Here is a 10,527-nt window from a genome sequence, read left to right as displayed (position 1 = left end):
AATAGTTTTCTAACTTTTCTAAGGAACCTGTTTTTAGAAGGTTTAAAGCATCTCGTGCCTCTCACGGTTGGGAGGCTGTGAGCGATCACATGTGGCCGGACAAGCCTGTCAGGCAGGCTAGAGAACCTTCAGAGGAGTTTGTAGGTTAAAACACTCTTGTCACGCCCAGAAGTTTTTATTAACTGGAGCTCTAAGTTAACTCCTTCTCCGAAAGAGGTGGTGGGGGACAGCCCCCCGTAAAGTCAGAGGTGTAGGTGAGAGCACAAAGTAGTAAAGTAGGCAGGCTCTGGTTATGGGGGTAGATGCTCGAGGAGTTCCAGGGGGACTCCTGAGGCTCGGTCCCGCCTTTGCGTATGTCGAGCCTCCTTCCTCATGACCTTTGCCATGGGCGGAGTACCTCACTCTGGCCCCCAACACTGTAGATTGGGTGGCTTATAAACTTATTTCTTATTGTTCTGGAGACTGGAAGTCTAAGATTATGGTGGCAAATGGTCGGGTACTGGTGATGACTTTCTTCCAGGTTGCAGACTACCAACTTTCTTTGTATCCTAACATGGTGGAAAGAGATTTAGCTAGCTCTCTAGTTTTTTTTTGTAAAGGCACTAATCTCATTTGTGAGGGTGCTACCTTCATGACCTAATTACCTTCGAAAGGTTCCACCTCCCAATACCATCACACTGGGATCAGAGTTCCAGCATATGAATCTGGTGGATACAAAAACATTCAGTCCATAATAATTATATACATATTACATATACATTATATATTACATACATGTTATATAGTATCAACAGCACTATGTAAAAGGTATAATGCATCATGACCAAGCGGAGATAATACATGCAAGGTTGTTCTAATATTCAAAAGTCAGTACTATTTGTCTTATCAGTAGACTGAAAAAAATGTGATTATCACAACAGATAAAAAGAATTTGAAAAATTCAATATCCATTAATGATAAAAAATTAATAAAAAACCATTTCAACTAACTTGAAAAAGAAAGAATTTCCTTAGAAGCATTCTGAAAAACCTACAGTTACTAGTAATCTAGTAACACATAAAAAGAATTTTATGCCTTGAGTGCATTAGTTTCATAAGACTGCCATTAGATAATATCACAAACTGGATGGCTTAAACAATGTTCTAATCTGCCCTTCCTTAGAAACACTAGTCAGATTGGATTACCTCATTTTAATTATCTCTTTAATGGCCCTATCACTAAATTCAGTCACATTGAGAGGTCTGGGAGTTAGGGCTTCAACATATGAATTTTTTGGTAGGGAGAGACAATTCAGCCCATAACAGTTACCAAGGGTTTATCCCAGGGATGCAAAGTACTTTAATATCTTAATATCAGTGTAATTTACTGTATCTCATATCAGTAGAATAAAAAGTGATGATCATCTCAATAGATTTAGAAAAAGCACTTTGCAAAATCCAACATCTTTTCATGATAAAAATGCTTAAAATAATAATAGAGGGGATTCAACTTGATAAGGGACATTTATGAAAAACCCACTAGCATCAACTTAGCAGGCAACTGGATGCTTTCCCTTTGATGTCAGGAACAAGACAAAATTTTCTTGCTGCTTCTATTCAGTTTTGTACTGGAGGGTCTAAAAATAGCAATTAGGCAGAAAAAAAAGGCAACCAGTTTGGAAAGGAAAAGGTAAATCTCTGTTTGCAGATGACATAATGTTATGTACATAAACTCCTAAGAAACCCACCAAAAAGTATTAAAACTAGGGAACTCCCTGGCAGTCTAATGGTTCAAACTTGGTCCTCTCACTGTGGTGGCCCAGGTTCAATCCCTGGTTAAGGAACTAGAATTCTATAAGCTGCAGCATGGCCAAACAAACAATTAAAATTAACCAATGAGTTCTGCTAGATGCAGGATACATGATCAATATACAAATAAATTATAGTTTTTACATTTGGAATAATTTTAAAATTAAGGAAACAATTTCACAGTCACATCCAAAACAGTAAAGTACTTACAAATAAATTTAATAATAGCAGTGACATCTTCGGCTCCAAAAACTGTAAAACATTACTGAATGAAATTAACAATGATCTGAATAAATGGGAGTGCGTCCAAAATTTATGAGTGGAAAAACTTACCATCGGTAAAATGGCTGTACTCCCCAATTTGATCTGTAGATTCAATACAATCCTTATTAGAAATCCCAGCAGACTTCTTTGTACAAATTGACAATTGATTCTATAATTCATATGGAATTTCAAGAAACCCAGAATAGATAAAATACTCCTGAAGAATAAGAATAAAGTAAGCAGATTCTCACTTCCCATTTTCAAAATTTACTACAAATCAACAGAAATCAAGATAGTGTGGTATTGATTGGCACAAGGATAGACATACAGATCAATGAATAGAATTGAGTCTAGAAATAAACCTGTTACATCAATGGTCAACTGATTTTTGATAAGGGTTTGATGACTGTTTTAAGAGGGTCTTCAATAAATAGTGTAGGGATGACTGGATAGCCACATTCAAAAGAATGAAGTTGGACCCTTACCTCATACCATATCAAAATTAATTCAATATGAATCAAAGACATATATATAAAGCTAAAACTAAAAAACTTAGAAGTGGTAAATCTTCATGGCCTTGGACTTTGAAAAGGATTCTCAGATATGACACCAAAAATGTGAACCACAAAAGAAAAAAAAAAGCAGATGATTGGACTTTACCAAAATTAAAAATATTTGTGTTTTGAAGAACATAATCAAGAAAGTAAAAAGTCAACCCACAGAACAGGAGAAAATATTTGCAAATGATCTATCTGTTAAGGGATTTGTATATGAAATATATAAAGAATTACAACTAAAAATAATAGACAAATAACCCAATTAAAAATTGGTCAAGGAATTTGAATACTCATTTCTCCAAAGAAATGAGTCAAATATATAAATGGTCAAAAAGCACATGGGAAGATGCATGACATTATTAGTCATCAGAGAAATGCAGATCAAAACCAGTGAGATCTTTACTTTATACTCATTAGGATGGCTAGAATCAAAAAGTCTGATGACAACTGTTGGCAAGGATATCAAGAAACCAGAACCCTACTGATAGGAATATAAAATAGTCCTGACACTTTGGAAAATGGTTTGGTAGTAACTCAGAAGTTTAATGGCACCCCACTCCAGTACTCTTGCCTGGAAAATCCCATGGACGGAGGAGCCTGGTAGGCTGCAGTCCATGGGGTTGCTGAGGGTCGGACACGACTGAGCAACTTCACTTTGACTTTTCATTTTCATGCATTGGAGAAGGAAATGGCAACCCACTCCAGTGTTCTTGCCTGGAGAATCCCAGGGACGGGGGAGCCTGGCGGGCTGCCGTCTATGGGGTCGCACAGAATTGGACACGACTGAAATGACTCAGCAGCAGAAGTTTAAACATACTCTTACCAAATGACCTGGCACTTCTACCTCTAGATATATATACACCCAAGAGAAATTAAGATATATTTCAAACCCTGAAACTTCAAACCCTGACTATTCATAATAGTCAGCAAGTGCAAACAACCCAAATATCCAACAGTGGGCAAATAACTAAGCAGAATGTGATATATTCATACAGTAGAACGTTTTTCAACCACAAAAGGGAACGAACTACTGATGCATGCAGCATTGTGGGTGAATCTTGAAACCATTATACTAAATGAAACAAGCCAGTTACAAAATACCACACTCTTTGTGATTCCACTCGCATAAAAGTCCAGAATGGAGAAATCTGTAAAGACATGAAATACATTAGTTGTTGCCTAAGACTGGGAGATTGGACTGAAAGACTGAAGGCAAAAGAATGGGGCGGCAGAGGATGAGATGATTAGATAGCATCACTGACTCAATGGACATGAATTTGAGTAAATTCTGGGAGATAGAAGAGGACAGAAGAGCCTGGCATGCTACAGTCCACAGTCTGAAGAGTCAGATATGACTTTGTCCACTGAATAACAATAACAAGGACTGGGAGAGACAAGTGTTAGGGAGTCAGAATCAAAGGATACAGAGTCTTCTTGAGGTAGTTCTAAAGTTAACTGTGGTGATGGTTGCTCATATCTGTGAATACGCTAAAAACCACTGACATGTACACTTTCAAAGCTATTTAAAAAGATAATCCTTGCAGATTGTATGTAACTTTATGCCAATTTTAAATTTTGAAAGATTTGAAAATTGATATAAAATGGAAAAATTAACATTTTAAAAAGAGAAAAATAAAAATGAAAATTGGAAGTTTTTATTAAAGAAATGAGTAATTTAAAAATCTTTTGTCAAAGATAATTCCAGGCCCATATGGTTTCACTAGTGATACATGCCAAACACATAAGGACAAAAACAGAACAAGAAAAGTGGGTATACCGTAAAACATTTTATGAGGCTAGACTTATCCTGATATCAAAATCTGACTACAACAGTATGAGAAATAAACTTTACAAGTCAATCTCACTTGGAAACATAGATGGAGAAATCCTCAATAAAATATTAAAATTCAATAACAATAGAGACAAAACATTGTAAGAAAGTTGAGTTTATATCAAGGAATTAATATTGGTTTAACATTTAAAAATCCATCAGTGTAATTCACCACATTCATAGCTTAAAGGAAAAAAAGTGTACGATCATCTCAATACAGTATTTGATAAGATAAAAATTTTATTCTAGATTTAAAAGATTCTTCTGAAATGAAATCACAAGACATTTCCTTACTGTTATTTATAAAATCCTATAGCAATGATCATATTTAATGGTAAAGCATTTCTAAGAAGGAACCGTTTCTATCCAACATTCTTGGAAGTCTTAGGCATTTCAGTATGATAAGAAAAAGAAATGTAAAGTATAAGATTTGGAAAAGGAAGAAACAGAACTTTGAATATTTGTAGATGACACAATTATCTACATATAAAATTTTAAATCACCTAGTAATTATCAAATTAGTAAGAGCTTAGCAAGATTATTGGATAACAAAAATAATCAAAAGCAAAAAATATATATTTGTATATACCAGCCACACATATTTCAAAAATTACATATTTTTTAATGATGCCATTTATAATAGTACTAAAATGCATTAAATACTTGTGGATAAATTTAACAAAGATACATATAACCTATAAATTTTTCTGTGAGATATTAAGACCCAAACAATTGGAGAGAGAGCTGTTTATGCATAATAAGAGCCCATATTCTAAGTATATAAGTTTTACCCAAATTTTGATTTATAGGTTCTTTGCAATTTCAGTCAAAATCTCAAAAGTTGTTTTTTTTTATTTTATTTTTTCCAGGAACTTATCAAGGTAATACTAAAGTTTATGTAAAACTGCTAAAGCATAGGCATAACCAAGATACTCTTTTTTTCACATACATAGATTTTAATGGTTTAAAAAAAAACAAATTTGTTACTTTAGAAAAATAAATGCAGTGCATTTTCAGCAATGTGATCACCACAGACTGATTGCTCAGTCCACACATAAGTAGTAGCTGCCTTCTATGGTGATACAGCTTCTCTGCACTAATTCCCATCAGGCCGAAAAACATTAGGGCGGGTTAAGTAAAGACCGAATTGTTGCACAAAGGAACATTTACTCATCAGATCCCACTGATCTCTTCTGTGCCCGTTTCCTGGGCAACCTTCTTGGTGAAGCTTTATTGATCTGGTTCAGTTTCCTGAGGAATTCAGCTCATGTCAACGTCGTTTTGACTTGAGGTTCCCATCTCTACCTTCTGAATGGGCCTCTTGCGCTTTCTAGATTCCAGGAGCTGATGAAGGCCAACGACAACCAGCTGCCCGAGACCAGCCGGGAACATGTACATAAATATGGTTTCTCCATCTAACCCATCTTCTCTCTCGATAATTGTAACTGTTTGATTGAAGACAGCATCTTGGAAAACATTGCCGTTCAAATCCTTGTAGTTCAGGTTGATGACCAGACCGAAGGGCCGGCCGCCCATGGGCTCTGTGGGGATGAAGGAGTACTCAAAGGTTGCCTATCTCTGGGGCGGCACGACCGTGTTCAGAGGAAGAGCGGTGAAATTCTGAATATAAAACTGGTAATCCTGAGGGTAACGGAATGAGGCGTCGAGAGACTCGACGGTAAAATCTTCTGTACCCTTGTTTGTAAAGCCTACCAGGAACTTCACAATGTTATTTGCTGGAAAATCTTCTCCTTTCACAAACAGGATGGTTGTGTCTGCACTTGGTGAAGCTTCGGGTTCACCTGATACATCATCTTCCTCTTTATCTTCAGCCAAATCTGTCGGTTCATCTTCTTCCACCTCTGCTTCATCGTCTTCATCTTCAATTATAGAATCTTCCACTGTTTCTTCATCTTCTGTAAGATCCTGAGCCACTGCCAATGAGCCTCCTGGGCCGCCTCGGAGCAGGAGGGTGGTGGGGAGCACCAGCAGGAGAAGCAGCAGCAGGCGGCGGAGGGACCTCATGGCGCGGCCACTCTGGCATCCAGGAGCCCGACCGCAAGAGCTCTCAGCCGCTCCGGCGCAAATCCAAGATACTCTTTTTAAAAGATTTCATTTTTTTATTTTTATTTTTGGCTGCACTGTGTCTTCGTGGCTGTGCATGGGTTTTCTCTAGAGGCGGAGAGTGGGGACTACTCTTTAGTTGCGGTGTATGGGCTTATGGTGGCTTCTCTTGTGGCAGAGCACAGGCTCTAGGTGCATGAGCATTGGTAACTGCAGCATGTGGGCTCATTAGTTGCAGTTTGCTGGCTCTAGGGCACGCAAGCTTTAGTAGTTGTGGCACAAGGGCTCCTTAGTTGTGGCTTGATGGCTCTAGAGCGTGCAGGCTTCAGTACTTGTGGTATGCAGGCTCAGTAGTTGTGGCTCGTGGGCCCTAGAGCACAGGCTCAGTTGCTCCTTGGCATGAGGAATCTTCCCGGACCAGGGATCCAACCTGTGTCCCCTGCATTGTCAGGTGGATTCTTATCCACTGTTCCACCAGGGAAGTCCCCAAGATACTCTTGAATAAGAACCATGTGAAAGGACTTACTCTCCTAGGTAACAAATTTTATAAAAAGTGTAACATTAACAAAGGTATAGACAAAAAGTCTACAAGTGACTCAAGCACATATAAACACTTGTTTTATAATAAATGTACAGTAGAGAGTAATGGGAAAATAATAGGGTTTTAAAAAATTCTTGTTGAAACAATTGGGTATTCATATGGAATAAAAACATATTGGCTTCCTTTCTCATAGTATACACAAAAGTCAATTCCAGGTGTATTATAGTTCTAAACATGAAAAGCAAAAATATTTTCATAATTTAAGGATTGGGAATGTTTTCCTGGATGAAAAATCTAAGATGTAAACCAAAAAGGAAAATGTGATAAATTCAACTGTGCTAAGAAAAAGAACTTTTTATTAAAAGATACTACAAAGAAAATGTAGCATATTAAAAAGCAGAGACATTACTTTGCCAACAAAGTTTTGTATAGTCAAAGCTATGGTTTTTCCAGTAGTCATGTATGGATGTGAGAGTTGGACCGTAAAGAAGGCTGAGCATCAAAGAATTGATGCTTTTGAACTGTGGTGTTGGAGAAGACTCTTGAGAGTCCCTCAGACTGCAAGGAGATCAAGCCAGTCAACCTTAGAGGAAATCAATCCTGAATATTCATTGAAAGGACTGATGCTGAAGCTGAAGCTCCAATCCTTTGGCCACCTGATGTGAAGAGGTGACTCATTAGAAAAGACCCTGATGCTGGGAAAGACTGAAGGCAGGAGGAGAAGGGGACAACAGAGGACGAGGTGGTTTGATGGCATCACCAACTCAGTGGACATGAGCTTGAGCAAACTTTGGGAAATGGTGAAGGACAGGGAAGTCTGGCGTGCTGCTGTCCATGCGGTCGCAAAGAGCTGGACATGACTGAGTGACTGAACAACAGCAACAAGGAAAATGAAGCCATAAAGTGAAAGATGACATTTTCAACGCATAAAACAGAAAAAATTCATAGGACGTTTTGTTGTAGTTCAGTCACTAAGTCATGTCTGAATCTTTGTGACTCTGTGGACTGCAGCACACCAGGCTCCCTTGTCCTTCACTGTCTCTCAGAGTTTGTTCATATTCATGTCCATTGAATGGGTGATGCTATCTAACCATCTTCCTCTGCCATCCCCTTCTCCTTTTGCCTTCAATCTTTCCCAGCATCAGGGTTTTTTCTAATGAGTCAGCTCTTCTCATCAGGTGGCCAAAGTATTGGAGCTTCAGCTTCAGTGTCAGTCCTTCCAATGAATATTCAGGGTTGGTTTCTTTTCAGGTTGACTGGTTTGATCTCCTTCCTGTCCAAGAGACTCTAAAGAGTTTTCTCCAACAGCAAAGTTCAAAGCATCAATTCTTCACTGCTCAGCTTTCTTTATGATACAACTCTCACATCCATACATGACTACTGGAAAAACCATAGCTTTGACTAGACGAATCTTTGTTGGCAGAGTAACGTCTCTGCTTTTAATATGCTGTCTAGGTTGATCATGGCTTTTCTTCTAAGGAGTAAGCGTCTTTCAATTTCATGGCTGCAGTCACCATCTGCAGTGATTTTGGAGCCCAAGAAAATAAAATTTGTCACCATTTGCATTGTTTCCCCATCTATTTGCCATGAAGTGATGGGACCAGATGCCATGATCTTAGTTTTTTGAATGTTGATCTTAGTGTTTTACACTAATGAGTGTTTTACACTGGAGTGGGGGCAATGGCACCCCACTCCAGTATTCTTGCCTGGAAAATCCCATGGATGGAGGAGCCTAGAAGGCTGCAGTCCATGGGGTCGCTAAGAGTCGGAAATGACTGATTGACTTCACTTTCACTTTTCACTTTCATGCATTGGAAAAGGAAATGTCATCCCACTCCAGTGTTCTTGCCTGGAGAATCCCAGGGACAGGAGAGCCTGGTGGGCTGCCGTCTATGGGGTTGCACAGAATCGGACACAACTGAAGCAACTTAGCAGCAGCAGCAGCAGGTTTATCATAGCTTTCCTTCCAAGAAACAACCGTCATTTGACTTCATGACTGCAGGACTTTTAATGAACTCTAATGTAAATTTTAAAGAGACAGAACTCAATAGAAAAGTGTGCAAAGGACATGTATGGGACATTTTCCTCCGAAAAAGGGAGTCAGAATGGGAATAGGCATATGAAAAGAAGTTCAACTTTATGAAAAGTTCAAAATGAGATACCTGTATACCTATACCCATACTAGTTTAAATTTCTAAATCTGACAATGCTAGTTGTTGATGAGAATATAGAATAACAGCAACTGTCACAATGCTGGCAATCATGAACAGCTTACAGTCAACTTGGAAAAGAGTTTGGTGTTATCTAATCGTGCTGCTAAGTCACTTCAGTCGTGTCCGACTCTGCAACCCCATAAACGGCAGCCCACCAGGCTCCGCCGTCCTTGGGATTCTCCAGGCAAGAACACTGGAGTGGGTTGCCATTTCCTTCTCCAATGTAGGAAAGTGAAAAGTGAAAGTGAAGTTGCTCAGTCGTGTCCGACTCTTCGAGACCCCATGGACTGCAGCCCACCAGGCTCCTCCGTCCATGGGATTTTCAATTCCACATCTATCTGTCCCTTACAGAAATGCATTCTTGTGTATAACAATATGCTTTTACATAAATATTTATTGAAACAGTTTTCATGATGGCCAAAAACTGGAAACAATTCCGTGTCAATTAAAAGTAAAATGGATAAATAAAATATGATATGCTAATCCAACAGACACAACCAATCACCAATAAATTATTGGTGATTATAAACAATTATACATGCAACAATATGGAGAGATAAATAAAAATGAGCTGCTGAACAGAAGACGTCAGATAATTCAGTCATAATATATGACTATTATAAATTTTAAAAACTAAATGGCCTTGCCAAACTAGGTAAATACTAAGTGCTAACCAAAATCTGTAGCAACCAGAATTCTCTCATACTTTGTTGGTGGGAACCACTTGGGAGGAAAACCTTTTAGCAGTATCTACTATATGTGAACATAAAATAATTCCCTACCCAGGGATCTCCCTCAGGCATACACCCAACATAAATTCATACAGTATAGTCAGCAAAACATGCACATCCATCTTAATAGTGGCGTCATTTGTACTAGCCAAAAATTGGGGAACTACCGAAAATCTGTGAACAATAAATAAATTGTGATATATTGACACAATGGAATATTGCACAACAGTGAAAATTAACCATCTGCAACTCTACTTAACCATATGAATGGCTCTCACAAATGTGGATATAATTTTGAACAAAAGAAACCAGATACCAAGGGTACATGCTTCCTGATTTCATCAAAATAAAGTTTACAAACAGGGCAAACTAATCCATGGAGTCAAAATAATCATTACCTTTGGTGTAGGAGATGGAGACTCAGGGAAGGAACTTCTAACATGCTGGTAATTTTCTAAGTCTGAATGGTAGGTACCTGGGTGTCTTCTGTTTATGAAAATATATTAAGCTATCATTTATGTGTATAAGTCTATGTATAT

At 38.2% G+C, this 10,527-nt stretch overlaps 1 protein-coding gene and 1 pseudogene across 1 annotated transcript in view; one reads left to right on the top strand and one right to left on the bottom strand.

The window, feature by feature from the left end:
- The window catches only part of WDR78 (WD repeat domain 78), a 99,981-nt gene that overhangs the window by 14,106 nt on the left and 75,348 nt on the right, over positions 1-10,527 (top strand).
- Positions 5,538-6,507, bottom strand: LOC104996159 (annotated as a pseudogene).

Source organism: Bison bison, unplaced genomic scaffold (assembly GCF_000754665.1).
Source record: "Bison bison bison isolate TAMUID 2011002044 unplaced genomic scaffold, Bison_UMD1.0 scf7180017864290, whole genome shotgun sequence".
Lineage (NCBI taxonomy): Eukaryota > Metazoa > Chordata > Mammalia > Artiodactyla > Bovidae > Bison > Bison bison.
This window is presented reverse-complemented; position numbering and strand designations above follow the sequence as displayed.